We start from the raw sequence: 19,920 nt of genomic DNA on the forward strand, positions 1-19,920 counted from the left end.
ACTTAGTGAGTTATGTGTCCAGCTTGATTTTGGCTTAGGTCACAATCTCACAGCTGTGAGATTGAGCTCCATGTTTGGCTCCATGCTGAGTGTGGAGCCTGCTTAGGATTCTCTCTCTCTCCTTCTCTCTCTGCCCTTTCTCTGCTTGTGCACACATACACACGCTCTCTCTCTCTCTCTCAAAATAAGTAAACATTTAAAAAAAAAAAAAAGATTGGGGCACTTGGGTGGTTCAGTCGATTAAGCATCTGACTCTTGGTTTCAGCTCAGTCATGATCTCACAGTTTCTGAGGTCGAGTCCTGCATCCTGCTCCGTGCTGACAGTGTGGAGCCTGCTTGCGATCTACCCCTCTCTCTGTCCCTCCCCTCCCCCCCCCCCCCCCCCCCCCCCCCTTGTGCCCCTTCTCCCCCCCCCAAAAAAAAAAAAAACACCCTAATTTAAATTGAAAAAAAAACAAACAACAAAGATAAAGTAACTTCCTCAAAAACACCGAGTAAGAGTAGTGAGAGGCAGAGCCAGAATAGTTAAAACCGAGGCAGACTGACTCTGGAGCCACTATTCCTAGCCACTGCCATTTGCATAATGCTTGGCACATACAAGCTTAATGGGAGATGGCTCCCATTAACATGGGCATCAATAATAACCACTAATTAGGGTTTTCTGACAACTTTTGCTACACTCACCCTTCATTGAAATATATATCTTTGGAATATTCACCTTTGAGACATTTTTATAACTGGCAATATTTTAAATAAACGTGGACTAGTTTAGAAGTACTGAAAAAGGACAAATTTCAGAAATATGTAGATGAATATGAAATATTCTTTAAAAAATAAATGCTCTAGTCATGCTAATTTTGAAATTTTCATGAAAAAATACTTTAGAGGATTTTAGTCATTTGGTTGTACAATCAAGGAGCTAATTAGCACTTTTCTCAGAAGATAAACATCTTTAATCCCCTTCACAACTACAGAGTAGTTATAATTTCCACTGAGGCCATAATTTATTTAGGACGGCTATTAAACAACCAAATATGCATCTTTATTAATACCCAACAAGTTATTAGGACATCAAGCTCTCAAGTCCTGGCTCCTTATCTTTAAGAAGTACGATTTTCCACCTAATAATATTCATAATAGATTCTTCTGTATGGAATGTCTGAAAGACTGCTTTTTCTAGCTTTGGCTGAATTCTGTTTCACTGATTGGCTGTGAACTTCCTGTCAGAAGGATGGGGATAGATGAAATAAACACTGGCAACAGTGATAATACCATTACTCTCACAAGATACTCATTTTCAAGATTAAAATCTTTATTACCCATCCTTGCAAATGAGAAACAGGGAATCAAACTCTATGAAGTTGCTAAGTACATAAGCAAAGTGAACTGAACAATGAATTCTACAGCAAGCTGTGATCCCTGTAATTATTTCATGGGCATTAATTAAAAGTAAAATATTTACCTATTAAGAAGTATAAGGATCCCTCATAACACTAGTGATTTATACACATATTTTCCTAATTATTAACCCCTTTTTTTAAATAGTCAACAGAATATAGCAATCAGCTTGACTAGATCAATTTCTTTTTTTTTTTAAATGTTTTATTTTTGAGACAGAGAGAGACAGAGCAGAGTGGGGGAGGGGCAGAGAGAGAGGGAGACACAGAATCCAAAGCAGGCTCCAGGCTCTGAGCTATCAGCACAGAGCCCGACAGGGCTCGAATTCAAAAAGGGCGAGATTATGACCTGAGCTGAAGTCGGATGCTTAACCTACTGAGCCACCCAGGCGCCCCTGACTAGATTAATTTCTTATTGATTTATATACTGATAAATTATATTGATAAATTATTATATTGATAATATATTGATAATATATTATATTGATATATATTGATAAATTATATAATAGAAATATAAAGGGTCATAGAAATTATGTCCTTTATCTCTACATTTAAGGATGGGAATACTAAGTCTCAGAAAGATTAAATTATTTTTCTTGCGTTACATGGAGAGGGAGAGCAAAGACTTGACTCCAGTCACATGTTCCTTCAACCATGCAGGCTCTATTTGGAAATGGTCAGAACCAGATAATTATTCAATTTGTTAGGCATAAGTCACTGTATAACATCCAGAATATTGACATCATCTTTCCAACTACCTTCTCCATTAGAACAGCATTTATTTAAAGGTACCAGAGTGATTTAGAGGGTTATTCACCTATGAAATAATTGAAACATCATTTACTATCACATTTATAAACAATTATTTCAGTTGTGTTCATAAACACTGAAAAAAATAAAAACACCATGCCTCTAAAGCTGCAGTTCTCAACTTTTTTACCCCACTCTGATACAAAGGAAGGGTATGTCTTGGAGTGGACAGGGGAAGAGAACAGATAATTTCTTAACATATGCTAAGTCCTAGTGAAGGTTTTTTTTTTTTTTTTTATACACACTATCACATTTTTCTGAATAAAAAAAACACAATAAAGTAAACAATATTATTCTTATTTTATAGATGGGATAATGATGCTTGGCTATGTTAATCACACAGGGAAAAAGCCAGGAAAAAGGAGGAGGTAACTTGGGATTTGAAATCAAGTGTAAGTTTATTATCCAAGACTGTCTCCTTCCTTTACTGAAACTGACACTTTCAAAAGTTCAACCATATTTAGAGACCTAGCAAACAGGTAGGGAATACTGTTTTCTCTGGATTTTAAGGGAGTGGACAGTAATGAATACATTCTCAAATATAACTTTACATCTTATTCTGAGTTGATCAGTTCAGGTGTAAGAAATGTGAACACTTGTTCTAAAATATTTGATTTAGCAAAATATATTAACACTGTATTTATTAACCACAATAGTAAATGGTCAAGTAACTTTGATAAGTTCATACAGTTAGTTAGGAGAGGAGCAGGGATTCATACCAAAAACTGTCTGATTTTAAGGCCATAGGTAAGTTACTTTAGTTCATATATTCAATTTTCTAATCCACAAAACAAGCCAAGTGGACATGAGACTTTTTTAAAAATTAAATTAAATTAAATTTTTAAATTCAAATTCAAGTTAGTTAATATATAGTGTAGTATTGGTTTCAGGACTAGAATTTAGTAATTCATCATTTACAAATAATATCCAGTACTCATCTCAACAAGTGTGGACATGAGACCTCATTATTGCTTTAAGGAATTGGTCCACTTTACTTTGTCCTGGGAACAGGAAAATAAATGTATTCTTCCTCACTGACTGGGCATTTACTAAACAATATTAAACTTTGAAAACCCCAATGGCTCTAATTAAGATTTCAAAAGTTAACAATTGTGAAACCCACATCTTACATGACTTCACTATAGATTAAATAGTACTTTATTAAATAATTACAGTAACATTTAAGACACAGCATTCACCATATTGCTACATTGGCCCACTACTAGGTATTGTGATAGAAGTGTTAGCATGTGAAGAGGATTTCAATTGTGTTCCATTTCATGTGGTTAATCACTGATTTTGCTAAGACAATGAAATGCACTAATGTTACTCCCATCCAAAGACCCTCTTCTTAACATAGGAGTATATTTTTTCTTGTTTCTTGATAAATGATGTCATTTCCCTGTCTGATGAGTTATGGCTATAGGAAATACCTTTCATTCTACATTAATACTTAAGTGTAGGTGCAATGAATGTTAAAAAAATCCCAGACCAAGTAATTACAGAGGTTTTGTGTGTGTGTGTGTGTGTGTGTGTGTGTGTATGACTCATTTCTTAAAACCATGTTTCCAGGCAAATTATGTATCTTTATGTGGGTGAAGAACTGTCAGCTAAATTGCAATGCTGACATTGGGTCTAGGTAATTTCAACTCTGACACCCAAGAAATTTCTGCAGCTTCTTCCTCATTCTGAGCTATGGCAAATAATCATCAGTCAACATTAGTTAGTATAATCTCTCTAAAAGACTCCATTTTATGATACTATGATACTACTTTCCTTACACACAAATACTATGATTAGAAAATACTCTAAATAATACAACGTTCTGAGATGATAAAAAATACATGTTGTTGATAAACATAACATTCAAGACCTTATTTTGAAATGAATCATAGAGATAGAGGGGGCCAAACCATAAGTGACTCTTAAAAAACAGAATAATCTGAGGGTTGATGAGGGGTGGGAAGGAAGGGAGGGTGAGTGATGGGCATTGAGGAGGGCACCTGTTGGGATGAGCACTGGGTGTTGTATGGAAACCAATTTGACAATAAATTTCATATTAAAAAAAAAGAAATGAATCATAGACCTAAATGTAACAGGTAAAAATAGAAAACTTATAGAAGAAAACCTAGGAGAAAATGTTTCTGTTCTTGGGTTGGACAAAGATTTCTTAGATATGACACTAAAAGCATGATGAATAAAAGCAAAATCTGACAAATTAGACATTAGAAAAATGTAACACTTTTGCTCTTCTAAAGACTCTATTAGGAAAATAAAGAGAAAGATAAGCCACAGACTGAGAGAAAAGACCATCAAATCATGTATCTGAAATACGATTTGTGTTGCGAATATACAAAGAAGTCCTACAACTTAGTAAGACAGACAACCAATTTATAAAAAATGGACAAAAGACTGGAATAGATATTTCACTAAATAAAATATATAAATGGCAAATAAACATATAAAAATGCTCAGCATCATTAGTCATATTGGAAATGCAAATAAAAGGCATAAGAAATCACTATGCACTCAACAGAATTATTATAAGAAAAAAGAATCACAACACTAAGTGTTACAAGAGAAATTGTAACCCTTATACACTGTGGGTAATAACTTAAAAAAGATATAGCCACTTTATAGAACAGTTTGGCAACTTCATAAAAGTTAAGCATATACTTATTATAGAGACCTAGTAATTTTACTCCTAGTTATAACCATAGAAAAATGAAGCCACATATCTACACAGTCTTTTAACCAAATTTTCATAGTATTATTCTAACAGCTCCAAACTGAAAACATTCTAAAATATTTGTCAATAGGTGACACATGAAATATGGTACATTCAGGGAATGGAATCCCACCAAGCAATAAAAAGGATCAAATTACTAATACACACTACAACATGAATGAACTTTGGAAACATGATGCTAACTGTAAAAATCCAGAAATATTGTATGATTCCATTTATATACAATTTCTAAAATAGGCAAAACTATAAAGACTAAGTAAATCAAATGACATCAGCAAGATGGCAGGCTAGGCAGCTCTATCTAGGCTCTGTTCCGTCATAGACATACTTAAAAACAAACAAAAAACTCCAAATAAACAACCAACCAACCAAATAAAATAATCACAAACAGAACTTACAGAAACAACTTTGTCAGAATGTTAAAAACAGTCAAATGTTGACAGCAACCAAGAAAACTCCGATTTATAAAAAAGACAAGTTAAAAATGGTCGATAAAGTTTGTGGCACTTCTACCTGTCCCTGCCCTATCCCTCTCAGTGTGACAGCAGTGCTGAAATAGTGATGGCTTGCATTCCCAGCATGAGACCCTGGATCCAGCGTCAAGGACAGACCTTATCTGCAAATTACTGTGTCTATTTTAACCTAAGGGCTCCCTGAAAGACATATGCAAGATGCTTCTGGTATTTTTGGCTAACTTGAAACTCAGGCCAGAAAAGCAGCAGGCACTGTTTAAAAACACTGCAAGGCCCACAGATGTGTGGGTAAGATACAGTTGGCTGCCTAAGTCATGGGAGGAAAATATGAAAGAGATTCTTTGTGAAATTTAAAAGTACTTGGGTGAGGGATAGATGTGATTGATTTAGAAAGCTACATAGCTAGAGCAAGACACATGCTTAGAAAAGACCCAAAATAAAAGTAACCCAAAGTTTTCACTCTGGGTTGCTCCATAGACTCAGTGGAAGCCTGGCTAAGATTTGAAGGAATGACTTAGCATAGAGCTAATATGTGAAGACTAGAAGTGGGTTTTTTTTTGTTTGTTTGTTTCTGTTTTTTTTTTTTTTTTTTTTTTAAGCTCCTGGTATTCAAGGACATCTGTCAAATACCAGAAGAACATGAGCTAAAGGTATAGAGACTTTAGTGAGTGTACATGACAAAGAGCACAGTTTTTGTGAAAAGTCTGGAAAAGTACCTAAACAAATGGACTGCTTCAGACTAGAACTCTGGGAAAGGGTTAAGAATCTGATTTTCAGTTATCACATAATAATAATCAAGTATCCAGTTTAAACAACAACAAAAACCCACACAGGATTCAAAGAAACAGAAAAGGACAGCCCATTCAAAGAAACCAAAGTAACTAATGGAAACTGTCCTGAAGGAAACCCAGACAGATTCAGTAGACAAACACTTTAAAACAAATGTCTTTATATTCTCAAAGGGGTAAAAAACAAAAAAAAAAAACAAAAAAAAAAAGAAAAAACAACAACAACAACAACAACACAGAACTAAAAGAAATCAGAAAAATGATGTATAAAGAAGTTGAGAGTATCTAAAGATATTACAGAAAGGAACCAAACAGATATTTGGAACTGAAAAATACAATAATTGAAATGAAAGGTTCACTAGAAGTTCAACATCAGATGTGAGTAGGAAGGAGAATAGTCAACTTGAAGATAGGACAATTGACATTAATAAGTCTGAAAAATAGAAAAATAAAAGATGAAGAAAAGTGAATAGAGCCTAAGCGACAAGTGGGATTCCATCTGTGGATCAACACAGGCATTATAGAAGACAGGGTACAGAGGGGGAGTAACAGAAGAAACATTTGAAGAAATAATGGCCAAATACTTCTCAAATTTGAGGAAAGACATGAATCTGAAGCTTAGCAAATTCCGAGTAGGATACTCTCAAGGAGACCCACTATAATAAAATTGTCAAAAGCCAATAATAAAGGGAAAACCTTAAAAGCAGTAAGAGAAAAGCAACTCATGATGAAGAAGGGAGACTTAATAAAATTAGCAATCTTTCTCATCAGAAACCACGGAGGTCACAGGGTAGTGGGACAACATATTTAAAACACTAGCGGGAAAAAAAAAAACACTGTTACTCATGAATTCTATATTTGACAAAACAGTCCTTCAAAATTGAGGGACAAATTAAGGTACTCCCAGATAACCAGAGGCTGAGTCTGTTATCATTAGATCTGACTTAGGAGATAAATGAGGGAACACTAGATAATAATTCAAAGCTATATGAAGGAAAAAGATTTTTGGTAAACATAAATACCTGGGCAAATATAAAAACCAGTATTACTGAATCTTTTTTGACTCTACTTTTTATTGCCTACATGATTTAAAAGGCAAATACATTAAAATACTTATACAACTATGTTATTTGGCATGCATTATATACGTGTAATCTGGGACAGCAAAATAAAGGGAGGGACAGAGTTGTATATGGGCAAGAGTTTTTGTACATTATAATGTTAGGTTGGTTTCAATTCAAACTAGATAATATAATTTTTGGTTCTTAATTGTAATCCCCATGGTAATATAAACACACAAAAATCTACAGAATCCATATAGATTGAAATAAGAAGGGAATCAAAAAAGTTCACTGCAAGTCAACTAAACATAAAAAGAAAACATACGGGGACAATACAGTTAAATAAACAAATAAACAAATAGCATAATGGTAGAAGAAAGACCTTCTTTATCAATCACTTTAAGTGTACTTGAATTAAACTCTCCAATCAAAAGGCAGAGACTGGCAAAATGGATTAAAAAACAAAGCGAACGACAAGAAACAATAACAAAAAACATGATCTACCTATATGTTATCTGTAAGAGACAGCATACATCTAAAGATACAAATAAGTTGAAAGTGAAAGGACCGAGAAAGATATTCCACCAAAGTGGAAGAATAACCAGAGTGAGCTGGAGAGACTATATTCATATAAGAGAAAATAGCCTGTAAGTCGAAAATGGTTGAAAGAGACAAAAGATGTTATATAATGAAGAAAAGGTAAGTTCACAAAGAAAATATAATAAATGTAAACATATAATAAATATATAGCCCCAAAACAAATGGAGCAATCTTTGACAGAACTGAGAAAAGAGATAATTCTATAGTAGTTGGAGGCTTCAGTACTGTACTTTCTGTAATGAACACAACACCTAGACAGAAGATTAAAAAGGAAAAGGAGGAGTTATACAACACTAAAAAAAACAGACCTAACAGAAATGTATAAAACAATCTAACCAACAATAGGAGAATATATATTCTCCTCAAGTGCACATGGAACATTGTCCAGGATAGATCACATGTCGGCCCACAAAACAAATCTCAATTTAAAAAAACTGAAATCATACAGATTATCTTCTCTGAGCACAACAGAATGAAGCTAGAAATCAATACTGATGGAATACAGAAGTATTCACAAATATGTGAAAATTAAACAACATATTTTTAAACTACCAGTGGATCAAAGGAGAATCACTAGGGAAATTAGAAAGTACGTAAGAGATGAATGAAAATGAAAACACAGCATACCCAAACTTATGGGATACAGTGAAGGCAGTGCTCAGAGGTAATTTATAGCTATAGATATAATGTCTACCCTAAAAAAGAATAAAGATCTCAAATCAATAGCCTAAGTACATACTTGGAGGAATAAGAAAAAAAGCAAACTACTCCAAAAGCAAGAAAAAGAAAGAAAATAAAGGGTATAGTGTAAAGAAAACAGAAGACAGAAAATAAGATCAATGAAACTAAAAGTTGCTTTTTGAAAAGATCAGAAGAATTGACAAAACTTTAGTGAGACTGAAAAGAGAGAAGATGCAAATCAATAAAATCAGTTATGAAAGTGAGAAATAAAAAGCGGTGTAAGAGAATATTTTGAACAATTTTATGGCAAAAACAAATCAGATAATCTAGATGAAATGAACAAATTCTGAGAAACAGACAAATTACCTAAACTGAGTCAAGAAGAAATAGAAAATCACACCAAACCTATAACAGGTAAAAAGACTGAATCACTAACCAAAAACTTTCCATCTAAACAAAATTAAAGCAGATGGCCTCTCTGGTGAATTTTGTTAATATTTATAGAATTAACACCAAATTCTCAAACTCATACAAACAATAAAAGAAGGAACACTTTCTAAGTCATTGTATGAGACTAGAATTACCCTGATACCAAAGTCACACAAAGATATCAATGAACATTACAGATCAATATTCCTTATGATTTTTGGTGCAGAATTCAATAAAATACCAAGAAACAAAATCCAACAACATATTAAAATGACTATATACCATGAGTAAGTGGTATTTATGCCAGGAAGGCAAGGGGTGACACAACATAAGAAAATGAATTAAGGTAATACATAATAATGGTAAAGAATGAACACCCACATGACCATCTCACGTGACACAGGAAAGGCATCTGATAAAATCTAACATTCTTGATAAAATTTCTCAAAAACTATGAAGAGAAGGGAACTTTCTTTCTTTTTTTAAAATTTATTTATGTTGAGAGAAAGAGAGACAGCAGCATGAGCAGAGGAGGGGCAGAGAGGGAGAGAAAGAGAATCCCAAGCAGGCTCTGTGCTGTCAGCACATGGAGTCCAATGCAGGGCTCGAGGTCATGAATGGTGAGGTTGTGACCTGAGTCCACCCAGTGCCTAGAAGGGAACTTTCTTAACTTGATAAAGAGCATTTAAGAAAACCCACAGCTAACATCATACTCAATGGTGAAAACTTTTCCCCTAAGTTCAGGAAGAAGATAAGGATGCCCACTTTCACCACTGCTATTCAACACTACTGGAAGTTCTAGCCAGAACAATTAGATAAGAAAAGAAATAAATGGCTTTCAAAATCAAAAGTAAGAAATAAAACTCTATTTCCAGATATGATGCTACATGGAGAAACACCCAAAGGACCCACAAAAAAGATATAGGATGTAACAATGCATGAACAATGGATGTAGTAGGGAAGTGGCAGAGCACAAGATCAACTAAGAAAAAAACTGGTTGTGTTTCTATATACCAACAATCAATCAATCAATCAATCAATAATTTTTTTGACACCAAAAGCAAAGGCAACAAAAGCAGAAATAAGCAAGTTGGATTACATCAAATTAAGAAGCATCTGTACAGCAAAGGAAACCATTACCAAAATTAAAACACAGTCTACAGAATAAAAGAAAAATATTTGTAAGTCATATTTAACCACAACTAAAAAAACAGATTAGTGGTTGTCTGGGGCTAGGGGTGAGTGCAGACTACCTATGTGCATGAGGAAACTTTTTGGGTAATAAAAGTATTCCAGAATTGGGATTGAGGTCATGCTTGCACAACTGTATCACACTTTACTAAAACCCACTGAACTCTACACTTTTAATTAAAATGGAAGACTTTCATGGCATGCAAGTTATACCAAAATAAAGGTGTTAAAACTTTTAAAGGATTTATTTAAGCAAACTCCTCTCAAAGGAATTATTCATCAAACATTTACTAAGTGTTTATTGTGTGGTAACATTATTCTAGACACTAAATTATAAATATGAAAAGTCATTCTCTGTCTGCAAAAAAAACTTCTCGGTAAGTGGGGGAAACACAAGTAAATTAATCATTGCATGAGTACAGCAGGTGTTAAAACAGAGCAGGTACAGCAGGAGCAAACAGAAATTGGCAAGTCCCTCTAACTTGAAACTCTATCTCATATAATCACTTAATCGATCAGGTATAAGTAAGCAGCTTATTTATCTATCCAGCAAACACTTTCAGAGAGCCTATTATAGGTACTGTGGTTAGTTTGCTAAGTATAACTATTAATTAAGACCTGAAAAGTAAGTAGGGATCAAGTATGAAAGAGGAGGAAGGGGATTCCAGGGAAGGAAATCCCACATACAAAGGCTTGGAAATGAAATAGGAAAAGGAGTATGCTATATTTGGGGGAGTGTACACATATCACTGTGTCTGTAAAGTCTTGCTGTAGTTAAGTAAAGAGAAGCCTGATCTAAAAGAGCCTGCCTGGTGTGCCATAGTGAACACTGGACCTTATCCTAAGGGCACAGGGAGTTTTTCAAGGATTTTAGTTTTATTTATTTTATAAAATTTATTTATTTTCTTTATTCAAGGATTTCAGATTTATTTTGTGTAGAAGGAGCACTACACAGTGGAGAATGGTTTGGAGAGGCACAAGAATAGAAGTGGAAGATCAGTAATCTTTCAGTAAGTATCCACTGAAAAGGACAGTTTAAAATTTTTTCTTTAACGTTTATTTATTTTTGAGACAGAGAGAGACAGAGCGTGAACAGGGGAGGGGCAGAGAGAGAGGGAGACACAGAATCTGAAACAGGCTCCAGGCTCTGAGCTGTCAGCACAGAGCTTGACGCAGGGCTTGAACTCACAGACAGTGAGATCATGACCTGAGCCGGAGTCAGACGCTTAACCGACAGAGCCACCCAGGCGCCCCTGAAAAGGACAGTTTAAAGAAATATGAAGGGAGTAAGACACATGCATTTTGGTGATTTGAGGAATACAGGGCAGTGAAGAGGCGGTAAAATTTTAGGTAGATATTCTGGGAGCAGTAGAGGAAAAAGGAGAAAGGTTTTAAAGAATGATTTTGTACTAGGAACTCCTCTCTTCATCTTTTGAAGAATATACTGAATAAAGAGGATATTAAACTATAAGTAAATGGTCTAAAATATTATTTCAGCTCATATTTGTTCAGAATGAACCATGTGGAAGTCACTAAAGCAACTAAAATATCATTTTGTTTTATGTTTCTCATAGACCTAGTTATAATCCCATATTATACATGAGAAAGTAGTTGGTTAGAGTTTGAATAACTTACCCAGAACTGAACTTTGAATCTAGACCTATATGAATTGAAAGCCTAAGGGGCACCTGGATGGCTCAGTCGGTTAAGCATCTGATTTCGGCTCTGGTCATGATCTTGCAGTTTGTGAGTTTGAACCCTGTGTAGGGCTCTGTGGGGACAGCTCAGAGACTGAAGCCTGCTTCAGATTCTGTCTCTCTCTCTCTCTCTGCCCCTCCCTTGCTTGCACTCTGTCTTTCTTTCAAAAATAAATAAACGTTAAAAAAAATGAAAACAAAGGGGCACCTGGGTGACAGTTGGTTAAGTGTCTGACTTCGACTCAGGTCAAGATCTTTTGGTTTGTGACTTGGTGCCCCGCATCGGGCTCTGTGCTTACAGCTCAGAGCCTGGAGCCTGCTTCAGACTCTGTGTCTCCCTCTCTCTGTCCCTCCCCTGGTCAGGCTCTATCTCTTTCTGTCTCAAAAATAAACATTAAAAAGAAATTTTTTTTAATAAAAAAAAAAGAAAGCCTAAGACAAATCTTTAATAACAAAATAGTACCATTATAAGTGATTTGTGAAGGAGTTAAAATAAAAAACAAATTATATATTTTCTTTACAAGTCCTCAATCACCTTTAATAGGTTCATGACTGATTTCAAAAATGTCTTATATACAATTTACTACAGTCCTATTCTCTGCTGCTTTCATTTATCATACAATATGCTACTGTTTGAAAACTTGCAGTTTATATTGCCTACAATAGACTCATTTCAGTCCTAAAGACACAAAGACTCAAAGGGAAGGGATAGAAAAAGATATTCCACACAAATGGAAGCAGAAAAAAAAAAAAAAGCAAGGGTAGCAATATTTATATCAGACAAAACAAACTGTAAGTCAAAGACAGTAGCAAGAGACAAATGGCACTACAAAATGACAAAGAGAACAATCCAACAAGAGGACAGAACAGTTAGAAGTATTACACACCCAATACTGGAGTACATAGATAAAGCAAATACATAATGCAATAATAATAGGAGACTTTAACACCCCATTTACACCAATGGATAGATCATCTACACAGACAGAAAATCAATGAGGCAACAGTGGATTTGAATGACACATTAGACCAGGTGGACCTAATAGAACACTCCATCCAAAACCAGCAGAATACATTCTTTTAAAATACATGTGGAACATTCTCCAAGACAGATCACGTGAGACCACAAAACAAGCCTCAATAAATTTAAGACTGACATCATGCCAAGCTTCTTTTCTGACCATGACAGTATGAAACTAGAAATTAATCACAAGAAAAAAATTTGGAAAAACATGGGGCGCTTGGGTGGCTCAGTTGGTTAAGGGTCTGACTGGTGGTTTCACCTCAGGTCATGATCTCATGGTTTGTGAGTTCAAGCCCCTCACTGGGCTCTGCACTGAAAGCACCGAGCCTGCTTGGGATTTCTCTCTCCCTCTCTCTCTGCCCTTCCTGGTTTGCTCTTTCTCTCTCTCTCTCAAAAAATAAGTAAATAAACATGAAAAAATTAAAAAAGAAAAATAAAAAACACAAACACCAGAGACTAAATGCATGCCTCTAAACAATGAATGGGTCAGAGATGAAATCAAAGAGGAAATAAAAAAACGCATGGAGACAAATGAAAATAAAAACACAATAGTCTATAGTCTTTGGGACTCAGTAAAAGTATTCTAACAGGGATGCTTATAGCAATGTAGGGTTACATCAAGAAACAAGAAAAATCTCAAATAAACCACCTAACCTTATACCTAAAGGAGCTAGAAAAAGAACAATAAAGCCAAAACTAGTAGAAGGAAATAATAAGGATTAGATCAGAAATAAATGAAACAGAGACTAGAAAATCAATGGATAAGATCAATGAAATCAAGAGATGGCTCTTTGAAAAGATAAAATTGATAAACCTTTAGTCACTCACCAAGAAAAAAAAAAGGGCTCAAATAAAGTAAGAAATGAAGGAGAAGAAGTAAAACTGACACTATACAAATACAAAGAATTCTAAGATAATATTATGAAAAATTATATGACAAACAAAATGGACAACCAAGAAGAAATAGATAAATTCCTGGAAACATAAAAACTTCCAAAATTGAATCAGGGAGAAATAGAAAATCTGAACAGATGGATTACTAGTAATGAAACTGAATCACTAATAACAAAACTTCCAACAAACAAAAGTCCAGGTGAATCATACCAAACATTTAAAGAAAAATTATACCTCTTTTTTTTAAAAACTATTCCAAAAAATAGAAAAGGAAAACTTACAAGTCCAGTATTACTCTGGTACCAAAACTAGACAAAGACACTAGAAAAAAAAGAAAGGTACAGTCCAGTATCTCTGATGAACACAGACGCAAAGATCCTCAACAAAATATTAGCAAATTGAATTCAGCAATACATTTAAAAAAAATCATTCACCACAATCAGGTGGGATATATTTCAGGGATACAAGGGTGGTTCAATATTTGCAAATCAATCAATGTGATATATAACATTAACAAAAGGAAAAATAAAAACCATTATGATTAACTCAATATATATAGAAAATGTATGTGACAAAGTGTAAAACACATTCATGATAAAAACTCTCACAAAATGGGTTTACAGGGAACATAACTCAACATAATAAAGGCCATATATGAAAATCCCACAGCTAACATCATATTCAGTGGTGAAAACTGAAAGCTTTTCCCCTAAGATCAGGAAGACAAGGATGTGTACTCTCAACACTTTTACTCAACACAGTGCTGGAAGTCCTAGCTACAGCAATTAGATAAGATAGAGAAGACATCCAGATTGGTAGGGAAGAAGTAAAACTGCTACTATTTGCAGATGACATTATACTATATATAGAAAACCCTAATGAGTCCACCAAAAAGCTATCAGAACTGATAAATCCATTTAACAAAGTTGCAGGATAAAAATGAAAATATAGAAATATGTTAATATTTCTATACACTAATAATGAAGTAGCAAAAAGAGCTATTAAGAAATCAATTCCATTTACAAACGCTCCAGGAATAAAATACACAGGATCAAAGTTAACCAAGGAAGTGAAAGACCTATACTGTGAAAACTCTAGGACACTGATGAAAGAAATCAAAGACAGAAGAAAGAAATGGGAAGATATTCCATACTCATGTATTGGAAGAATTGATATCATTAACATGTCAACCATACCCAAAGTAACCTATAGATTCAGTGCAATTCCCATCAAAATACAAATGAAATTTTTCACAGAACTCGAACAATCCTAAAATGTGTATGGAACCAGAAAAGACTTGAAATAGCCAAAGCAATGTTGAGAAAGAAGAAGAAAGTTGGAGGTATCACAATCTCAGATTTCAAGATATATTACAAGCTACAGTAATCAAAACAGTATGGTACTGGCACAAAAACAGACACATATCAATGGAACAGGATAGAGAGCCCAGAAATAAAACCATACCTAGATGGTCAATTAATCTATGATAAAGGAGACAAGAATATATAATGGAAAAAAGAGCCTTTTCAATAAATGGTGTTGGGAAAATCTGATACATACATATCAGTAAATTAAACTGGACCACTTTCTTACAACATATGTATACACAAAGAATAAACTCAAAATGGATAAAAGACCTAAATGTCACTTGAAACCATAAATCTCCTAAAACACAGGCAGTAATCTCTTGGACACTGGCCTTAGCTACATATTTATGGATATGTCTCTTCAGGTAGGGAAACAAAGGAAAACATAAACTATTGGGACTATAGCAAAATAGTAAGCTTTTACACAACAAAGGAAATGACCAACCCAACAAAAAGGCAACTAATTGAATGGGAGAAGATATTTATAAATGATAAATCCAATAAGGGATTCTATATAACTTATACAACTCAACACCATATAAATACATAATCCAATTAGAAATGGGCAGAGGACCTGAATGGACATTTTCCCTAAGAAGGCATTCAGATGACCAACAGACACATGAAAAGATGCTCAACATCACTATCAAGCAAATCCAAACCACAACAGGTATCATCTTACACCAATCAGAAAGGCTAGTATTAAAAAAATAAGAAATAACAAATGTTGGCAAGGATATGGAGAAAAAAGAACTCTTGTACTGTTGGTAGGAATGTAAACTGGTACAATCATGTGGAAAACAGTACAGGAGTTCCACAAAAAATTAAAAACAGAAATACCATACGATCCATTAATTACACTACTGGTTATTTACCCAAAGAAAACAAAATGCTGATTCAAAAGGAGATGTATACCCCTATGTTTACTGCAGCATCATTATAATAGCCAAGATACGGAAGCAAGCCAGGCGTCCATGATACATGAATACATGAAGAGATGTGGTACACACACACACACACACACACACATCCACAGTGCAGTATTACTCATCCACAAAAAAGAATGAAATCTTGCCATTTGTGACAATATATATGGACCTAGAGGGAACTATGCTAAGTGAAGTTAAGTCAGAGAGAGAAAGATAAATAATGTAGGATTTTACTTTTGTGTTGAATTAAAAAACAAAAAAACCCAACAGAAAACCCAGACTCTTAAATGTAGAGAACAAATTGGTTGCCAGAGGGGAGGTGAGTGGGAAGATGATGAAACAGATAATGGGGATTAAGATGTACAAATCCCAAGTTGTAATGTAAATAAACCATGGAGATGGAAAGTACAGCAAGCATTCAATGATGTATAGAATTAGAAAAATTTTTTTAATGTTTTATTTTATTTTTGCGAGACAGAGAGAGACAGCATGAATAGGGGAGGAGCAGAGAGAGAGGGAGGCACAGAATCTGAAGCAGGCTCTAGGCTCTGAGCTGTCAGCAAAGAACCCGACATGGGGCTCGAACCCACAAACAGTGAGATCATGACCTGAGCTGAAGTCGGATGCCCAACTGACTGAGTCACCCAGGTGTCCCCAATAATGTACAGAATTTTTGAATCAATATGTTGTACACCTGAAACTAATATAACATTGTATGTCAATTATGCTTCAATAAAATCAAAAGAAGCATGTGTCAACAGGGACCTGCATCTATAAAAATAAATTAATTAAAATAAATAAGTAATGAATTAAAATTTACATAATGACAGCTTATTTTGAAAAGATTATATGAGATGTAGACTTAATGGACATCCTTAATACGTGACAGATAACCGAAGTTTCAAATGAAGACTACTAAATCAAAGGAGAAGTAAAGAAAAAAAAATCATTTGTATAATATGAAGCAAAACATTCTTGATTTAAAAAATACAAACTAAGAATTTATATACGAAAGAATGTATTTGAATACATTTAGAGAAATCCTGCTTTCAAAGGATGAGTTACAATTTAGAAGTGACTAAATAATATAGACATGTGGCTGAAAACCATAAACAACTGTAGTACGGGGAACAATAAAAATCAAAGGGAGATCGAGGAGCTCATTTCTAGGAAATGACCTCCCAAAAGTACTCAGAAAATTAACAACTTTGCACTAATAATAACTAAAAATTTATTATACTTGATAGATATATTCTGAAAAGTTGTTAATTCAAGTGATACTAATATATACAGTGAGTTTTTAAACCAAAATCACCAATTCTTGTGTTGATTTTTTTTTTCTGGAATCCATAAGCATTATATATGTTATATATGTTAGAATCATTGATACACATAATCATATTTTTGAGATGGATAATTACTTGGGAAAATTGTCAGATAATGAAGAGACTCACCATTAACATACTATACAATTTTATAAAACTGAAACAGCACATACGAGGAGGTCATTGTTGGTGGCCATCAACAAGGATGGTCCCATATTTTAATATGTAATGCAAAAGAAGAGGTATATAGTATTTAAGAGCATAGCTTGTGAGACAAAGAAAAGAATGATGTCCCAGCTCTGCCACTTACCAGCTCTGTGCCCTTGGGCAAGTTTTATAACTTCTCTGAACCCCTGTTACTACATCTGTATAATGAGGATAAATAATACTGCTTACCTCAGTAAACTCTGGGAGGATTAACTGAGATAAATGTAAAAGTTCCTGCCAAATAAGTTAAGTACTGTTAAGTATTATGAAAAGAAGTAAACATTTGGAAAATACTAAACTGTTAAATCCTTAAATGTCACTAAGTAACAAGAACTTGAAACTTTCCTATGATTAAATTAAGAATACAAGGGGGAGGAGCCAAGATGGCAGAGCAGCATGGAAGTTTTTTTTGTGTCTGAAGTCCATGAAATACACTCAAAACAACACTAAACCATCCTGCACACCTAGAAAACTAATTTGAGGATTAACACAACAATCTGCACAACCTGAACCACAGAACACAGCAGATAGGCAGCGTGGAGAGGTGAACTGGGGGAGTGAGAAGCAGTGGAGGAGGACAAGTAGCTGTTTTTGCTTGTGGAGAGAGGACGGAGATGGGGGAAGAGTATGGGAAAAGCACCTCCCCCTCTCCCCCCCACCCCCCCACCCCCTCAAAAGCAGCTGGAGAGAAAGTGGAAAAGTGGAAACAGCCGGTGGGACTGAAAAAAAAAAAGGGAGAAAGGAGAAAGAAGAGGGTATAAATTCCATTAAGACTCTAAACAGGGGGAGCGCAGAGTCTGAAACTCTGCAGCTCTTTACCTGGAGGAGCTCTGGTGGAAAGGGCAAATCCCCAGGAGCAGAGAGTGAGGTCTGAGGGGTTCTCGGACCACACAGGGAGAGGCGGTTTCCCTGCAGGGAGGACATTTGGTAGAGGCTGTGCAGTCACTCTACAGGCAAAGGTCCCAGCGGACCCTGGAGAACAACCACATTCACTGGTGCTGGAACAAGGACATTAAGGGGGAAGCCTAGTGCTAGATGTGTTATGATTTTCCATAATCCCTCAAACGCTGCTGCTACACTATTGTGTGAACTTTTTCTGGGGCGGGATGGGATCCAGCCTCAGTCTTGGGGCATTGGCAGCAGCACGGTCCCATGAACGTTTCTGGGGTCAGGTGGACACCTGGTCATTGCTCAGTGACACCCTCCCCCAGAGGGTCAGAACAGGTCAAATCTGCAGTCCCTCAGAAGTGAGGGGTTGGGAAACAGCCACATCTGAGATAAAACTCAGGAGGGAGGTGCTGCCTGGCAACCTGACGGCTTGGACACAGACTATAAAAGCAGGGAGTAGACAGAAATTGGAGACAAAGGGAAGGTGCGTAACTGTTGCTCGAGGAGAACAGACTTCTGATACAACAGACTGGGTAGCTGGGTAACCCCATTTTTACCCCTCCCACGCATGCGCATACACACCTACCAGTGCGACAATCCACCCCAGTAAGCTAAGCAGTGCCATCTTGTGGAGAACGGAGCAATTACACTAAGCCCTGCCCAACTGGCCAACCTTGCTCTTCAGAGATCACAACTCTCTCCACCTGCTGAGTTTACAGACTATAAGTTGCTTCACAGTTTGGGGTACCTGGGTGGCTCAGTCAGTTAAAAGTCTGACTTCGGCTCAGGTCATGATCTTACAGTTTGTGAGTTTAAGCCCCGCGTTGGGCTCTGTGCTGAGAGCTAAGAGCTTGGATCCTGCTTCAGATTCTGTGTCTCCCTTTCTATCTGTTCCTTCCCCACTCGTACTCTGTCTCTCTCTCTATCAATAAAGAATAAAAAAAATTTTATTGTAAATAATAAAAGTGCTTCATAATTTGACTTCTAGGGGAAACCGATGTAATTTCAATTGTATTTCAGTCTGTTCACTGGTCTATCTATTCAGTTTTTTTTTTTATTTTCTTTTCATATTCTTGAATACAGAAAGAGAAAAAATATATTTTCATTTTCAATTTTTATTAAAAATATTTTTCTTTAAAATTTTCTACTATATTTTTTGTTTTCATAATTTTTTCAAATTTTATTTTACTTCCATAATTTCATTTTATTCTATTTCATTGTATTCATGTTTTTCAAACCTTTTCCTTTTTTTTCTTTCTTTTCCTTTTCTTATCTTTCCCTTTTTTCTCTAATCTATCAAGGTCCTTTCAACAACCAGACCAAAACACACGTAGGTTCTAGTATCATTGATTTTTTTGTGTTGTTGTTAATTTTTTTAACCTTATTATTTCCTTTGCTTCCTTCAAA

General features: G+C 35.2%; 1 protein-coding gene and 1 long non-coding RNA gene across 2 annotated transcripts in view; one reads left to right on the top strand and one right to left on the bottom strand.

Moving 5' to 3' along the window:
• Positions 1–19,920, bottom strand: part of ITFG1 (integrin alpha FG-GAP repeat containing 1) — a 342,666-nt gene that overhangs the window by 202,245 nt on the left and 120,501 nt on the right. The window lies entirely within an intron of this gene.
• Positions 1–19,920, top strand: part of LOC125915222 (uncharacterized) — a 199,208-nt gene that overhangs the window by 178,355 nt on the left and 933 nt on the right. The window lies entirely within an intron of this gene.

The sequence above is a fragment of the Panthera uncia genome (assembly GCF_023721935.1).
Source record: "Panthera uncia isolate 11264 chromosome E2 unlocalized genomic scaffold, Puncia_PCG_1.0 HiC_scaffold_19, whole genome shotgun sequence".
Taxonomy (NCBI): Eukaryota; Metazoa; Chordata; class Mammalia; order Carnivora; family Felidae; genus Panthera; species Panthera uncia.